This window comes from Coptis chinensis, chromosome 3 (assembly GCF_015680905.1).
Source record: "Coptis chinensis isolate HL-2020 chromosome 3, ASM1568090v1, whole genome shotgun sequence".
Taxonomy (NCBI): Eukaryota; Viridiplantae; Streptophyta; class Magnoliopsida; order Ranunculales; family Ranunculaceae; genus Coptis; species Coptis chinensis.
Genome location: NC_141458.1, coordinates 106,000,763 through 106,018,998, shown reverse-complemented (window position 1 = coordinate 106,018,998; position 18,236 = coordinate 106,000,763). Strand labels below are relative to the sequence as shown.

Genomic DNA, 18,236 nt, shown 5'->3' with positions numbered 1-18,236 from the left:
TTCATATAATATACTTATAAGTTGTTCTGCCTGCCTGATAGATATGATGTCCCACACGTCTCAAAGCTCCTAAATCCTTATATAGCATTAGGCGTTGTACATCTCAATTAGATATATAGATATATGTATGTTTTTAATACAATAGAAAATTCTCACATGTAAATAAAATGTGTGAGGACTGTTGCTCTTTCAAGTAAATTCAATAGATGCTATTTTTTTGTGCACATTGTTTATAAGGTGTTAATATGTGGATTATGTTTTTTCTCTTACACATGGGAATCTAACATGCATAGTGTGACAAATTCTTTTGTTAGTCGATGGTAACAATTTGTTGTGGATGTTTCAAAAGAATGATAATATATATATATATATATTTGGATGGATGTGGTTTGAAAGGAAAAGTACTAACACATTCGTAGACCAACGAATGGTAGAACTATGAGGAAGGCCAATATGAGAACGTGTACTTGGAGAAGCTTATATGAGTTTTTTGGCTCTACATGACAAACGTAGAAGATGAACTTACGACACTTCATTTTCAAAAGCAGATAACAAGTGGGTCATGGAAGTACTAGCTAATTATGATGCTTTTGTTAATGGAAAGTGTTCCATCTCTAATTTCTTTATTAGGTTCTCTTTCTTGCGCCATGTTCTTTAGTATATTGTACTTATATTATGCACCAAAATGGAAGCTGGATTTTAGTTTGATGTAATAGGGATTATATATACAAATAATTTATTTTATTTTATTATTATTTTTAATTTAACATGTGTATAAATATTGATTAAAGGATCGTGGTTAGTTATTCAATATACATACTTCATAGTGTTGCTCAGTTCTATTGATTATCTTCTTATAGCATCTTTAGGAGTGATACCAACCTAGCATCAAACACCAAATTTCCAACAATTTGGTGTTTTTTCAACTTCAGGAGAGTCACATGTTAATGAAAACACCAAACCAAACACCAAATCGGCCAATATTTGGTTCTAGCTTTGGTGCTGTGTATCAAATCACTCACGCGGTTTTAGAAAAACTGCGCGGTTTTGCCAACACCGCGTGGGCTTGGGCTAGATTGTGGGTGTCACACCCCAAATTTCGACAGAATTCGGAAAAACAATATTTGTTCCCGACTCTTCAATTTTCGAGGTGTGATGCACTCTCAACTTCCAAAAACCCATAATTAATTTTAAAATGGGGATAATTAAAAACCAATAAAAATTTCAAATAAACAAAAGTCTTCTTCATTACAAAAATTCACAAATATGATTAGGTTACAAATCTCCTTTCCATAACTCTTTAATTATAATTACAACTGAAAATACAAAACAACATTACCTCAATTAAAATCTATTGCACCTTAAAGGAAAACCAAACATATCCTGAAATGCGACGCTAATGCAAACCACAAGCAGCAACCAACCTTCTTCAACATTAATCCTGCCAAGACTTATCAACTATGTTCATTTAATGAACACACCCGATAAGCAAACATTCAAATCGGGTCAGCATTATAAACAATGCTGGTGTGAGTAGCCCTAAAATACAAATTATACTTATACATATATATACACAATCCATAAGGCATTTAGTTCCTCCACCGAGGCGCCTTAACTTCCAACGACTAATACAACATTCTTAATTACAAAAATTTAGGCAGGTAGTTCCTCCTCAACAGGCTCTTTTTAACTTCCCATTAACCACACAACAAACCATACGCATAATAAATAAGGAATGTAGTTCCTCCATTAAGGCGCCTTAGGTTCTAACTAAACTAAAAACCAGCCAAGCATATTCTATACTTACCGCATTTCATGCTCAATTACAGAGTGGGTCGTCTCTGCACAAGTAATTAGTTTGACCCACCCTTCTGCAAAACTATATACAATCATATATTTAAAGATATATTATTAACCAACATATTACCATAATTATATTATATAAGGCTTCCTTTGCGTGTCCTTAAAATCACGTCGTATCTATGTCTTACCTAGTTTTCCTGGCTACCACAATCGCTACCCAACACCGAACATGTACATCCACATACCTCCCCTCACATAATGAACCACTCTGTGCGTAGCTACCCTAAGCGGGATATCGCATACCAGGTAACTCTCACACGAAAGTCATTATGTGAGTACTGCCACTATTCGGCATAAAATATCGCGCATCTCATTCTAATTTTGCGAACGGAATAATTCAAGCCACTATTCGGCTACACCAGGAGGGCCATTCAGATTCACTGAAACGCCAGAAGGGCCAATCATATCACATACGCCCATCATAAGGGCAAATCACATGAGTTGTGGTAGCTAGGTTCCAGGATTTTCGTTACGTAATTTATTCAGGTGTCATATATTCATGTCTCATAACAATTCTTGTTCTATCTCATGCCAGTATACTTAATTGCACTGAAGCTCAACGTTTCTCGTTATAATAAAATCCTCATTATCACGTGCCAATACTATTCATCGCACGATATTCAAGCATCTCTATTTCAAATCTCAAAACTTATTATTTCACGTGCCAATCATATATTGCACTACACTATATGGAATATCTCAAGCCTTCATAAATACTACCATTCATTTAAGTAGCAACTCATAATAGTAATCAATCATGTAATGTATTCTTTCAATATAGTTATGTGAACTCAATTCACCATCAAAGCCCAATACTAAAGTCCGTGAATCTAAGTCCGTATATAATTTAATTCTCATAAAAACGTATATATCTAAGTCTTATAAGAACTCCCCTCTTGTTACGTGCCAATATTTATATGTTTTATACACTACTCACGTTAAATCTCAATTAGATAATGACAAACCAATTTATGCAGGCTTTCATAACATTTTAGCATTTGATTTGTCCATACAATTTACAACATAAAACATAGCACAATTCAACAGTTAAAAGTCCACAATCAAAGCCCAAAACCAAAACCCAAAAGTCCAAATATTTAAACCCAATTGGATCTATTTTAAGTTATATGGACCGGCCCCAAAACAAACTTGAAATTGGCTCAAAACAAAAATGGGTTCGGCCCAAAGGATTAAACTGAAACCGGCCCAAGACTTAAACTAAAACTGGTCCAAAACTTAAATTAAACTGGTCCGGCCCAACAACTAAAAACTAAAGCCCAAAAACTGAAACTAGCCCAACACTAATAAATAGAACTGACCTAAAACCAAACTAACTTAGCTCCGGCCCAACTAACAAAACTAAAGGTTTTGGCCCAAAGCCTAAGCCCAACCGGTCGTCTCCCTCACCAGCTCCAGCAGCCTCTTCCACCACCAGCCACCACTCATCCTCCCCTTTCAACCCAGCGGTTTTGATCCCTGACAAAAACCCAATAACTTTAATAAAAGCCCCAACTCGATTTCTTATATTGCTAACCCTCCCTTTAAATGGGATATGGGTCGTCCGCCATTAACAGCTTGCTTCAAGCTTCCAACAGCCCCCATTTACAGCCCTCACACACACTACACTAGCTACCCCATCACCAACAACCCATTCAAGTACTCAACCAAAACCCCAACAACAAAGTTCAAATAAAAACTGGGCGATTTCTTGTCGCCACCATTAACACCCTCTCAAAGCTTCAACAACACCCATTCTCCAACACCAAATCAACATACCCAACACTCAATCGACCAAACATCCACCCTTAATCAACCAACATAACAACAGTATAACCGTTCCAACAATATACAGGACAAATGTTGGTTTGCCTCGCGCCGCCATTACCGACCTCTTCCAAGTTCTAACAGTTCAGTAAAGAATTTCAACAGTTTCAATAAAACTAAAAGATATCGACAGACATAAATAATTAGAACAAAAACTGATCGGAAGTACTCGGCAGTAAAGGTTTTTATTCATAGACGTAAAACTCTAGTTTCGATGAAAAAGAAAAAACGTAACTACTCACTTTAATTAAAAGCTCCACGAATCCCTCCTAGTCCAAATCGTCGCGCTCCAACTCTCTAGCAAGCGAGCCGCCTCCATTTTATTTTATTTTAAATCCCAAAAACCCTATTCTATGGAAAAATATGAATATATACCTGGGTTTGAAATCTAAGCCCAACACAGACTCGAGCCCAGCAATCAGGCCCACATATCCCAAATCCAATCTAACAAATTTTAAATAAATAAATAAATTAATTAATTAATAAATACATATTACAAATACGGGCGTTACAGTGGGCTTCAATCACGCGGTTTTGCTAAAACCGCACCAGTGATTGGGAAAGAAAAAAAATAAGAAAGTTGATCACGTAGAGATTGAAAACCGCGTGGGCTTGGGCTTTTAAGATGGGCTTCACTGGCGCGGTTTATCCAAAACCGCATCATTTGATGTCAAAAATTTGATGTTGCTCCTAAAGATGGTTGGTGTTTTTTTGGTTTGGTGTTTTTTTTGTTGCTCTCCTAAAGATGCTCTTAGACATTGTTTAAGTTGTTGTATGCTATATCATGCATAATATCAATATGACACATACATGTTCATTTTAGATGTAAAAAAATAGTGGAAACCATGCCAAATTGGTGTAAAATGCATGGTGTGTTTAAACATACGTTTAATTTAATAAATTCACCCATAATAACAATTGAGTGGCATCACCACGGGTAATTCTAGACTATATAATAAAGCAGCTTGGTTTTTTATGCATTTAATTATATCAAACGGTCTAGGAGAAAGTAGTTTTGGGAAATCTAACGGTGAGATAATCTAATCGTAATTATGGGTATTAAAGTCATCAATTTATGTTTTAGGAGTTTTAATTTTCTTAAACTATTACTAATCACTCGAAAAAGTAGTTAAAATGAGATTGACTTTTGTTAATCTCTTCGTGGCTTCTTCGTCTTCTCTCCCTTTCTCTATAAAGCAAAATGTTCTTTCTTCCCAAGCAGCAAGGGTCTATTAGTTACTTCATTTCCAGAAAATAATATATAGATGGTGTTGTTCTTCAAAAAGTGGAGTGTGTTTCATAACATCCTCGGTATAACAGAGTTCCCCCAGTGTAGAAATTTATCTATAATTGCATTGTCTTCTCTTTCTTTTGATAAGTTTTTGAACTGTGTTAGTTGTATGAGTTTTGAAAGAGTGTATCGTAGCCAGCAAGCACTATAGACAGTATTAATTCCGCTTGCATATTTGCAAAAAAATAAAAATAAAAATAATCTTTTTATTTATTGGCTACCATGCTTACAATCCCAAATTTCGATGGAATTGGTGCTATTAGCCTATTAGGATTGGTATTTATTTATTTACAAATTAGGATCATTGCAAGCTAGCTATATGCATGCAATACATGTACATGCTTCATTGCTTCTTCTCTCTCTTTTTTAACAAATTATTTTTTCTGATCTCTTTAAGATTTTCTTTTCTTTATTTTTTTAAGTGTCAAAAAGTTAAAGAGAACCACAGCCCATACGCCACTAAGGTGTCATGTGTAGCATTGTAACACCTCGAGATAATTAGGTGTAACATTTTATATTTTTAGTTAAAATGTTCTAATAACCAGTGTTCTTTGCTTCTTTCGAAGTAAAATAGCTTGGTTTTTTGAAGTTGTTATATTAATGAGACGGGAAAGGGCAAGGGCAAAGAGAAAACACTTTTGGCATAATCAAACGGTGAAGTGAGATTAACAATTATGAAAATAAAGGATTACCCGTAAGGTTTTCTTAACACTTTGTGCATCTATCATATCTTGCGATAAAAATTATGCCTCCATGAACTCTTCATTCATTCATCAAAAGCAGTCAATATTTTTTTTTTCCTAAAATCAATCCTCATTCAATGGAGTGGATCTTGAGTTCTATTCATCCATTTTCTTCCAATAGTTGTGTCTCCTCTCCCACTAAAAAGCGCATCTAAGAACCTTAAAAACGTACACAATATTAAAAATAATGGCATGGCCTCAAAACTCTACGATAGCTAAAAGAATTTGGTCACCTTCAAAACTCAGGGATAATGTAATGAGTTAGGTAGTGGCTTGGAGTTATGAGAGTATGTTGCTTCTCATACAAAGTTCAACCAATGGAGTAACCAGCGAATGGTATATAGACCCCCTCTCAAAACAGAAGCTTCTTTTATAATTTAATTTATTCTTTTGTTGTTAAATATATGTCAATTTTTTTGTATTCTTTGCCTTTTTTCTATTATAATTTGGCTTTGCATGGAAATACGTGATTGATAATTAATGGAGTAATTGCTTCATATATTTGGGAAGCGATGCGCTATAAATGAGAGCCCCCATGTTAAGTCTATACTTTGTTCAAAACAAAATTTGAGCTTAGTTAAAAAATTGAGCACACATAAAATAGGAGCAACATACAAAATGTAGAAAGCTAACAATGTTGCGCATGAGTTGCTAAGGTCTTTGTGTAAGCAGCTGTTTCTTGCAAAAAAATTAGTGTAAAATGATAAATTTAGACATGCTTTTATTTCGTTAAATTTACCCCTAATGACAATCCAGTGGCATCGCCACGGGTTAAATTCTAGTATCTTAATATTAAAGCTCCCACAAGGGGTATTTTTCAAGCTCTATTAAAATTTCACGTTATCTCCTATTAAAACGAGAATTCCTCTCCTATTTGAAAAACGAGAATCTTTTTTTTTACAACGGGAATTCTTCTCTTATTAAACAAACTAGCTTTCGAACCCGTCCTACAAACGGTACCGTTGTATTAAATTATTCTAAAAAATATTTGAACTATGCAAATCTATTTATAAGATATGAATATTATATTGGTCACTCATCAAAATTTCTTGCAATATGAAAACCACACTCCAGAAAAATTTGACTTCTTTTTGTTGTTTAATAATAGAAGTTTAATAAAAGTTTTGTGAGAATGCCCAATAAGGCGAAATTCATATTGAGTATACTTGAATAGCAAGTCATTCCCAATCATATACTTGTCAAGACATTCCCATTACACATAAAACAACAATGTTTTGAGGTTAGTTCAATGCATTAGCATCTAATTTCTGATTTTCCGTTAAATATTTTTTGAGATTAGTTCATTGTATTTGTATACAATTTTCGATTTCATGTTAATTAATCTTTAAGGTTAGTTCAATGTAGTTACATCAAGTTTCTGATTTCCCGTTTTCCAATTTCCATTTATTATTCTTTGAGGTTAGTTCTATGGATTTGCATCTAGTTTTGGATTGCCGGTAATAACTCTATGAGGTTAGATCAATGCATTTGCATCCAATTCCCGATATCCCATTAATTATTTTTGAAGTTAGTTCAATACATTTGCATATAGTTTTCGATTTCCATCTAATTATTCTTTGACGTTAGTTTGATGCATTCGCATCTAGTTTTCGATTACACCTTAATGATTCTTTGAGATTAGTTCCATCTATTGGCATCTTATTTCCGATTTGCCGTTAATTATTTCTTGGGGTTAGTTTCATTCATTTGCATCCAGTTTCTGATTTTATGTTAATTATTCTTTAAAGTTAGTTCCTTGCAATTGTATCCAGTTTTCGATTTCTCATTAATTATTATTTAAGGTTAGTTCAATGCAATGTTGCATCCAATTTTCAATTTTCCGTTAATTATTCTTTGAGGTTAGTTTGATGCAGTTGCATCCACTTTCCGATTTCCTGTTAATTTTTCTTTAGGGTTAGTTTGATGCAGTTTCATGTTGTTTCCGATTACCCATTAATTACTCTTTGTGGTTAGTTTGATGCATTTGTATCCAGTTTCCGAGTTCCCGTTAATTATTCTTTGAGGTTTGTTGAATTGCATCCAATTTCCGATTGGCTATCAATTATTCTTTGAGGTTAGTTCAATGCACTTACATCCAGTTCCTAGTTTCCCGTTAATTATTCTTTGAGGGGGTTAGTTCATTGCAGTGTTACATCTAGTTTTCAATTTCTCGTTAATTATTTTATGAGGTTAATTAGTTATTTATAGTGTTGCATCCAGTTTCCGATTTATTGTTAATAATTCTTTGAGATTAGTTCGTTACATTTGCATCCAGTTTTCAAAATTTGTCCTACTAATTATTTTTTGAGGTTTGCTCAATGCATTTGCATCAAATTTATGATTTCCCGTTAATTATTCTTTGATGTTAGTCGATGCATTTGCATCCGGTTTCTGATTTCCCATTAATTATTATTTGAGGTTAGTTAGCTGGATTTACATCCGGCCAGTTTCCAATGTCATGGTAATTATTCTTTGGTTCAATGCAGTTGCATCCAACTTCTAATTTTCAGTTAATTATTCTTTGAGATTAGTTAAATTCATTTGGATCCAATTTCCAATTTCACGTCAATTATTCTTTGAGGATAGGTCGATGCTTTTGCATCCAATTTTTTATTTCCCATTAATTATTTCTTTGAGATTAGTTTATGCAATTGCATATAGTTTTTTATTCTCTGTTAATTATTCTTTGAGATTAGTTCAATGCATTTTTATGCAATTTCTGATTTCTCGTTAACTTTTCTTTGACGTTAGTTCAATGCAGTTACATCCAGTTCCTGATTTTCCACTAATTATTCTTTAAGGTTAGTTCAATGCATTTGCATCAAGTTTTCGATTTCCCGTTAATTATTCTTTTAGGTTAGTTCAATTCAATGTTGTATCCAATTTTCGATTTCCTGTTAACTATTCTTTGAAGTTTGTTCAATGCATACCAAGTTTCTGATTTCCCATTAATATTCTTTAATGTTGGTTCAATGCGTTTGCAGCTGGTTTTCCAATTTTGCGTTAATAATTCTTTGAGATTAGTTCGATGCATTTGCATCCAGTCTCATATTTCCAATTCCCTTTTAATTATTCTTTGATATTAGTTCAATTCATTACAGTGTTGCACACAGTCTCCGATTTCCTATTAATTATTCTTTGAGATTAGTTCGATGCACTCAAAAAGAAGACTTTTGAAATCAACACAATACTTGTAAATTGAAGAACTCGAGTGGATAGTCAACAGCAGAATTTTAAGAAAGAAGCTATAAAGAGATGAGCAATAATTAACAGGAAAATCTCTTATTATTCTTTGTTTCAAAGTGTATAGATTAGAAAACAGGAAACATAATTAATTGAGACTCTTAGTTCGGTAGTTTCTTTCTCCTATTATATCTTAATCCCCCCTCTTAATGCTATCCTTTCGTGATATCCAACGACACAATATGATCAGTCCTTAGTAGATGGATCAGTCACTTGCGATTAGAAACCATATAAAGCCTATGCTAATCACTAAAGGTATTGCTAGTCCCTCTTGTTATTTTCTGAGTTCTGACGATATCCTTATCTTCACAAACTCGATCTTGCAAAACTATCAAGAAGGTGTTGGTCAACTCATAAACAAAAGGCAAGCTACTTATGAGTGGCATAACTACGGGCTGAAGAAGAGCAATATCACTTGAGTTGGATGTTAAAAGAGGGTACCTCTCTCTAAAGTACCTAGGTGTACCTCTCTTTGAAGGCAAGCTAGGTTACCAGGGCTTGTGTTGGCGGTCTTCTTGACAATATAATAATAGAGCCTACTATCCTTTCATGGAGAAATATACTAAACAAAGTTGTATTAGTTAGTATACCTGTTCACAATCTTGCTGATTACAAATGGCCACAAAGTCTAACTGAAGAAGCAAAAGGATCCATAAGGAATTTTCTTTAGTTTAACAATAATGAAGAAATAAAGAGAACAATAGGGATCAAGCTGTTATGAAGTCTGAAGTTTAGTAATTGCTACAAACCGAATGTATAGCTGTTAGATTAGGAAATCGTTAGTTGTTTCGAAGTGTATAGATTAGAAAACAGAAAACACAATTAATTAGGACTTTTGAAAAGAGATTTAGTATATAAAGGAAACATAATTAATTGAGACTCTTTTTTCAGCAATTTTTTTCTCCTATTTTTTCTTAATCCCCTTGCCGATGTGGACACCCTCACAACACTCCAAAAGAGAATGCTATTATATCTCTACTAGTAGCATATCCTATAATGATCGTGGCCTCCTAAATTCATCCGGGTATTTTTCTTACGCATAATACCTCTGGATGAATAATTATATCAAACACCTAGATATTTATTAATGAGGACTATTTGGTCTTTTTATGTCATTGTAAATTTTTAGTACCGATATTGTCCTTAAATTAAAATATTGGTTAACACCTTTGAATAGGAGCAATCAGTCTTTTCATGTGGCGGTATATTAAAAAACCAATTCCACGCAATTTTGAATTAATAATTGGGTAATTTAATTATACGGGGTTAAGAAAATGAAAAGTCTGTGGAGAGAATACGAAGGGATGGATATTAAATGTTAAATGTTACTCAATTCTTATTGTGGCGGCATTCGTGCTGATTAGTTTTGGGATTTTGTTTTTTATGTTGAAATGTTGCAAGGGAAAGCAACGGGGTGACAAATTTTCAAAAAGTCATAAAATGGGTGCATCCAACGCTCCAATGGGGAAGTCTTATGACATTGAGTCCTATGGCAATTCTCAGAATGTTACACAGAAAGGTAATGTTGTTCTCTTTATTTTTTTCTATTATGAAGCGAAGGGATCAGTCTATTGTGACAAAGATAACAGAAATACAGCTTAGAAAGTAAGTTGAGCGCGCAAACTTACTTCCATGTCAAGAACAAGCAAAAGAACACATGCATGTCAAAAAATTGTGCTTTCCACTTCAGAACAGAATTCTCAACTATATATAAGATCCTTTTGTTTTTCATTGTTTTGTAGGCTTTCATTTTTTTTTATATTTGGCTATTGAAGGTTTGTTTTGGTACATGGGTCAGTTAGAGATGCTAGGAGTCTTCAAGGATTTTTTTTTTTATTTATGGATTGGATGGAGATTGTCGTTTGTGTGCTCAGCTTATGGAGGCTTATTTGCGTAACGGTAAATATCCAATGTTTAAGCAATTGCTATTAGTATTTACTGAAAACACGGGCTATTCTTTCAAAATGATGCTCTCTATCTTGATGGATTGTGAGAACACTTACGGTTGTGCCAGTAAATCGATTTTTGGGTACTTCGTTTTCCATGTTGTCCAGTAGTCTTGCCTTAATTATAATACAATTTCTTGTGAATTGATTTGGATGCTAAGTTAATTATACAATTTATCAAGTTTGAGAGCTTAAAGGATTCAAAGTAGAGTTTGATAGATTACAGAATAAAGTGAAAAGTGCTCGCTCAGTATTGGGTTTTTGTTATGGTTCTGCCTTTCTTCATTTTTTTACAAGGATTGGTTGCTTTCTTTCTGTTGTCTGGATATAGAACGTACTGTTGTTAATTCCTCTTACCTGTTTTAGCAGGGGGACTGAGAGAGTAAGCAGCCTATCAGACAATTGTGGTATGTAGAAGTCACGTCTCTATTGAGCCGAATTACAATGGACCTACAAAATTGTTAAATGTATGTTGTGCATGAAGGTTACTTTTTCTTTTTTAGTTCTTACCATGAAACTTGATACTGAAGACATTGTTCTGATCTCGTCAACTACTTCATACAAATTCCAGATCAATTTTCCCTGCTGGTAGCTGAAAATTTTACTTTCTTGGCTTAACTTCTCATGCCCTAAATTGTGTGCACTTTCTTTCTGTGTAGTTGGTCGCTGCAAGGGTAAGAACACTTCAGGACGATCAATACCAGCTATAACTATGGAGCTCAAGGTATCATTGTAAGTAGTCTTATCCTTGATATTGATAAGTTGCAACTACTTTTTGCTTGCATTCTTACCATAGTGAATTCTCATATGCCTGTGGTGTCTTGGGTGGGTTGTCGTCTATAACCTAGCAAATGGTTAAATGAAATTGATCGTTACACAAGCGAAAATGTGGACAAGTTTTAAGGTAGAAACAAGCCTGACCTTACAGCAAATACAATTGTGTCATATGAAACAACCAAGGTAAATCTCACTCCTCTGCTTTATTTTGTTGGATAAACCAGCATCGTATTATTGAAGGTGGCTGGGGAGAGGGGGAGGGGGTGCGAGCGACACTGGCCTAAATATAAACAATTTTGATTGTTTATACTTTTACCATATTATCAAGGTAAAGGCTCTATGTTTGAACAATTTTATTCCATTTTTATTTTCTCTCATTGATTGAAATTTGGGCCTGTTTTTAGGAAATTTTATACCTAACTTCATCAACTTTCATGGAACCATTGCATTGGCACTCTTTCTTGGTAAAGTAGGGAGTGGATAATCTAAAAAGTGCCAAAAATGAAAATGTGCTCTTTTTTAAGTTTAGATGTTTCAGTTGACTTGGTTGTTGGTATCCTTTTCAAAGAAGTCGATTTGTAGATTTCATGATATTCTTTTTGAAATTGGGGATTGCTATGTACATTTAGTTTCTAAATTTAGGTTTTGGCCTTTTGGGTATTGCTTACAACATGTAGTTTTTGAACTTGGGTTTTGGGATTGAATTAAGAAGTAGGCACTTTGGTAGACTAAACGTAGCCTTTTAACTTTTGAATTATCACAACACTTGGCAAGTGAACAAGAAAATATGTACCAGCAATAAACTTACCTTATTCAAATTTTGCCTTTCGAACTTAGAGAAAACAAATTTTATCTGGACTGCTTCTACTGCAATCTGTAACAATCATACCAGTCCAGTCCAGTTGAAGGTCTATGTGGCACAGCTGGAATCTCTTATGCATCTTTCTCCATGGAGTTAAAGTGAACTTACGTGTTCTACTCTTCATGTAATCATTGTGTTTTTGGTTTAGCTGCTAGAGCTATGTGATTAAATGTAGTTGCCACTTTTACTGCTAATACACCAATTTTTCTTTTGCTCCACAGTTACCATGTAGGCACAGATCTGTTTCTGTCCAGTAGCGACATACGTGACTCAGTTTCGAAATTGCTTTGGCACCATCGAGATGACATTCTGCTATTCCTTGAAGGTACCACCGCTCCTCAACCAACAACTAACTTCATTCTTGGTTTCCTGCTTATCCATTTTGCTTGTGATGACAATTGCTTTCGAACGTTGCCACCAAAGTATAAAAACAATTACCATTCATTGTTCATATTTTCTGCTTAATATAAACTTAACCATCTACAAAAAAAACACCTGGTTCTGGCGAAGGGCATAAGTGGACTACTTACCTGAGTGCACAATGGTGTTATTTTTTCCCCCAGCATACAGACCTCATGGAGTGAAAACGATTTACAATGGAGAACCTTTTGATTTGAATCCTGAACCGGAGGAAGTGATGGAAAGTATAATATATGTTGTTTGTTAATTGAGAAAAATAATTTTTCTATTTACTCTAATGCTCACTACACGGTCTTTATCCAAAATTCTAAATTGTTGTCTTAATACATTCAAAATTTTGACCTCTCAGTTTCTGGTCACTATGTTGTTAAGCTTTGTTAAGTGCAAGTTGTAAAAATGTTTGCAGTGATCAAAGATACTGATTATGCTATGAAACCAAAGTTTTTAGCGAATTTCATGGATGATTAGAGAACATTACTAATGCATAATACCATTATAAAGAAATTTGAACTTTGTGGTTTCACCCCACTCTATGAATGGCACCAAAACGAAACAGGAGGAGAAGAGAAAAATATGGTACAGAAATAACTTAGTGTGATTACTGAGTAGAAAGGATGTAATAAGAAGCTTAAAGTCACAATATGTAGCTAAGCTTAACCTGAGAAGCCAAAAAAAAAATCGGATAAAAAGAGAATTTTTTTTGGAGGAGCTATTGCAAGCATCCTGTTGGATTGAAAGCTTTCAAGGTTTTGATTTCTTTTTCTATTTTCAATTGATGTATACTTTAAAACTGTGAAAAATCAAAATGAATGTAGTGCAATCCATCATAAATTTTTGGAATTGCATTTTTTAAGGTTGCGATTATTTAAAGCAATTAGTACATCCATCCATCTCTGTTTTTCTTATTTGGAGTAGAAATTCAATTTCGGTTAGGCATTTTAGAATTGCTAAGGTCAAGCATTTAACATAATTTGAAGGTTAGACTAGCAACATATGCTTAAATGAAAACAAACATGGATTGATGGATTATACATTTACGCAAGCATGTTTCTTTAAGACACGTTATAAAAGTTTTATTGTATCATCAAAAGACAATGTTATGAACGACTTTTTTACTGTTATTTAGGGGACAGTGATATATTCATATTCGGTTCATCTATATGGATTGTATAGGGTAATAGTTGTTGTTCTGGATTGTTTTGATAACGAACTGAAGTGGAGATTGTAGTTATTCTTCTCTAGCTAGGAGGATATGAACACACGAGCAAGAATGACGCTATTATATACACGCCAAATTAAGGTACCGATGATTCAGCGTTTTGATTCCATTTATTGGTTTTGCTTTAAATTAAATAGGATTGTTATGTAGTTAGCAACATATATACTTGTAGGTGGTACAAAGTTAGACTATATGAGGAATTCTTTTTACAATGGCTGGACTGTCAAAAAAAAATGATAAAGGTCGTTCTAATTCAATGTGGTGGCGGAATGTCTATTAGATTTTCTGATCGACTTCGAGTGGAATATATGTTTTTTTTTTATAATGGGGAAATTAACTCATATCCTATCACTGTTGTTTACAATACATAAATTAGCCGGGAATGGTAGACTTTATGTGGAACATTTATGTATTTATGCATTTGTTTAAACATGCATGAAGTAAGAGCTATTACTCTGACTTATTTGACATGGCTGTCAACCCTTCCATACCCTGTCAACCCACTCATTCAAGAATTGCGTTATATTTCGATGTAAATAATGGATTTTGGTGTATTGTATGCTTATACAAGGCATAGATATGATTGTTTTAATGCAGAGTTACACATTTTTTTTATGTTATGTAAGGATTCTATGGTGTATTTGCTATCATTTATCTTCGTAGTATTCATGTCTTACTATTAAAATGTTTCTGAACATATTCTTTCCAAATTAAAAATTCACATCTTACTCTTTTTCGTCTTCTTGATTAATTATGCATTACATTACATGGTCTACTCAATACCTAACATTGGTCTTTCTACTTTTTTTTCCCCTTTTTGCAGACAGGTGTGATACATGATTAATTGTTGCCCTAAACAGAACATGTACAAAGAATTGCATTGTGCTTCCCCGCTTCAGCCATGCCACAAGCTTATATGTGGTGAGTCACAACCAATCTGGATTCCATATCTACGATATACTAATACCCGACAACTTGGATTTTGCATACACATGCAAGAAGAATAAACCACGTCCAAGTTCAATTTGTGCTGGATTATGAATAGTATTTGGATGTTTGACATGTTTTGTAGCAGTTAAGATATCATTTATATAAATGTCTTGGCAGCTATAATTGGTTTGATAACATTACCTGTCACATTTGCTTATCCACGTTTCATATGGACTGCTATTAAGAAACCATAAAGATTTAGTTCATTGGACTACATTAATTTGATACTTGTGAGTTTAGGGGTGGTTATTGGTATTTTTGTTTTTGTTGGACGTATTAAGAGTGAAATACACACCGTGACACACGCTTCTTGAAGCCTTAGTAAGGTTCAAGCATAGTGTAGAAAGGAGATAGAGTATAAATTATGTGAACTTTTGTATTAAAAATTTACATTGCTTTATTGTTTTCCTGTGAAATTCACTCTGACATTTGTATTATGTGCTTTTTTATTCACCCCTTCCCACCCAGCCACCAAATTCAAAGGGTAAATGACTGTATCATATAAATTATTTTTACCAAATTTATTCATCAAGTGTATATTTTCAAAAATATAAAAGAAAATAGATAGGGAATTAGAATACAGACACGACATCTGAGCACTATGAACAAATTTTAAATACTATAGGCAAATGAGTTTTAGCAAAGTGGCTAATGAGAACCCCTTTAGTTTGTAGGTGAGGGTGATGTCCAAGTTGGTATTTTCTCAAACATTAATGCACAAAGGTTTAGCTTCTTCCTGAATTGTGAGTACTTCTGAATTAGTATTTTTTTTAAAGTTTGGTTAATGAGGTTTTCTTTTAATACCACCTATTGTTGTGTTAGCATTAACCCTTATATGTGGTACATTAATGCAATAGCCCCAAAGACTTCTGCCACCCTTATGTATAAGATATATGCATTATAGGATCTGTTGAGTAGGATAGGAATGTGATTTATAACTAGGTTTCAAGGGGTATGGTCTCCAATGATGTCCCATTGGCATGGAATTCTCTTCCCCTTCTCTAAATTAGCCATTTAATTGGAATGTGAAATAATTTGTTACAAACTCCACATCTTGATAAACAAAATAACTCTAAGACATTCATGAGGTCGGGGAGCTAGAATGCCTCGAATATGATATTTAATTATTTTTAAAATAGGATTTTGGTTTTTTCCAGCATAGTCCTGTTTTACTGTAATTAACTTTGTTGAGGATATAAATCTTTTGTCTATTCAAAAAATTAGTTTGCAAAAGAGGTGGTGGTCTTTCTTGCTACTTAAAAACAAATCTTAAGGTATTGGTTCTCTGTTATGACTTAGACTAATAGATTTGTTGAAACTCATTCTCAGGTGTTATTATTAGTTAATATTAGACTAGATTTGAGTGCATTGCATGCTCTTTAAGTCGACTGCATTAAACTTGGAGGGTTTACTCTTAATGAATTCTCTAAAGATCCCATTGTTGTATTCGAGGCTGCCGCTAAAGAAAAAAGGTTGGTATTTTGTTGTCGCACATAGCCTAATTCAATTTGCATAAGCCAGCTTAACATTCCCTTTCATTTTCCTCTAACTACCAGTATGGCGTTTCAGTATACCGTCTGGAAATTTAAAATTTTCTCTTTCGCCGTGCAGAAACAGTTTACAAGGTGGTACACAAACTTGGACCTAGAATGTGGGCTACAGTTGGTTTCCCATAGGGTGCTTGTCATAGAGAATGGGAGTTGACTTTATGTAAGCTATTATAATGAGGAGTTCATTAAGGTGTCTAGCGATTTCTATGGAAGCTATGGTGGTACACTCAAACAAAGATCTTCTTGGGATGTATGTTTTCTTATAAAACTTACATTGGCATCATGCTTGATAAAGGGACACAGTAAGTACTGCTTATACAGAGTTTCTTATTAGGTGTGATACCATATATATCATAATTCGTTAGCTTCTACATGTTATGAACCTTTTCAAGTAATGATGCACTTAATGTATTTATCACCATTTTCCATATCCATTCCCCCAAAATTAATCTCACGGGGACTTTCTTCTCATTGAGGGTTTGTCCTAATTAGCTTTGAACCTAAATTGTGTAGTTAAATGTTTCTGAAATCTCTTTTATAATTTTTGAATGTCGAGCATTGCAGGGTGGTGCCAATAGGGCACGAAATTCAAGTAGATATTGATTGGACTAGCGATACTATTTTGTACTTCCAGTGACTGCAAAGGATGCAAGTCCAAATTTAGAGGTCATTTTCTATACAAGTATCACTACAACAAAAGGGGTCTGTTGCAACGCACTCTTTCGCCACGCTTAAAATTTGTTGCAACAAGTCATCTTTTACAACACCGTGTGGCGTTGCTAAAGGTCATCCGTCTTAATAGAATTTTCATTTTGGGAAATACCTTGAGCGACGCCTTGAGCGTTGCAAAAGTGGTCGCTTAAATTTATGATAAATAAGAAAAATAATTAAATTGAAAATGTTTATTGTTGGCAACGAGTGTGGTGCTGCTATAGATTAAATATCTATTGCAACCCCCTTGCCGTCTGATAAGCACCCAAAACTGTAATATTAAACCCCGAGAGACACAACATTTTGGTCGATTATGTGTTTAATAATCATGTAATAATTATATTTTCGTACTTTTGCAGGTTTCCGCAATTAAAATGAATATAATGATAAAACATGCATCGGGCACAGAAATACGGAATATTTGGAGTTTCCCCGCCAACCCCCGTGAAGCCCAACAAAGCCCCGACTAGAGCCAAAGTTTCCAAAAGAACAAAACCAAAGGTCGCGAGCGGGTCCACATATAAAGAAGCAAAAAACTTCCGGCTCAAATCGGATAAATCTAGATGTCGACGTTGGCTAGTGAAGCCGCCATAGCGACCCGGGCTAATTTAACTCTGCGCAAGGACAAAAAGTCGTAAAACACCAAAAATCGGCTAGCGCCATCGGACACACTAAGTGGACCCACTCTGGGGCCCGTAAGGCATGACGAGTCAGCATAGGTAGGTGGCAAAGGATGGTTTCAATTTGGTACCACCTGGCAAGAGAGAAGACACGTACCAATTCAAACCAGGTGGTTT

General features: G+C 34.3%; 1 long non-coding RNA gene across 2 annotated transcripts; it reads left to right on the top strand.

Annotated features, from left to right (window-relative positions):
* Positions 1-11,878: 11,878 nt before the first annotated feature.
* On the top strand, positions 11,879-14,287 carry LOC147512603 (uncharacterized). 2 transcript variants are annotated; one of them, XR_015217243.1, is made up of 3 exons: positions 11,879-12,015; positions 12,771-12,874; positions 14,143-14,287. It is a non-coding gene; the product is annotated as an uncharacterized LOC147512603 (long non-coding RNA). The 2 variants fall into 2 exon arrangements; XR_015217242.1 differs by lacking the exon at positions 11,879-12,015 and adding an exon at positions 12,113-12,673.
* The last annotated feature ends 3,949 nt before the right edge of the window (positions 14,288-18,236 follow it).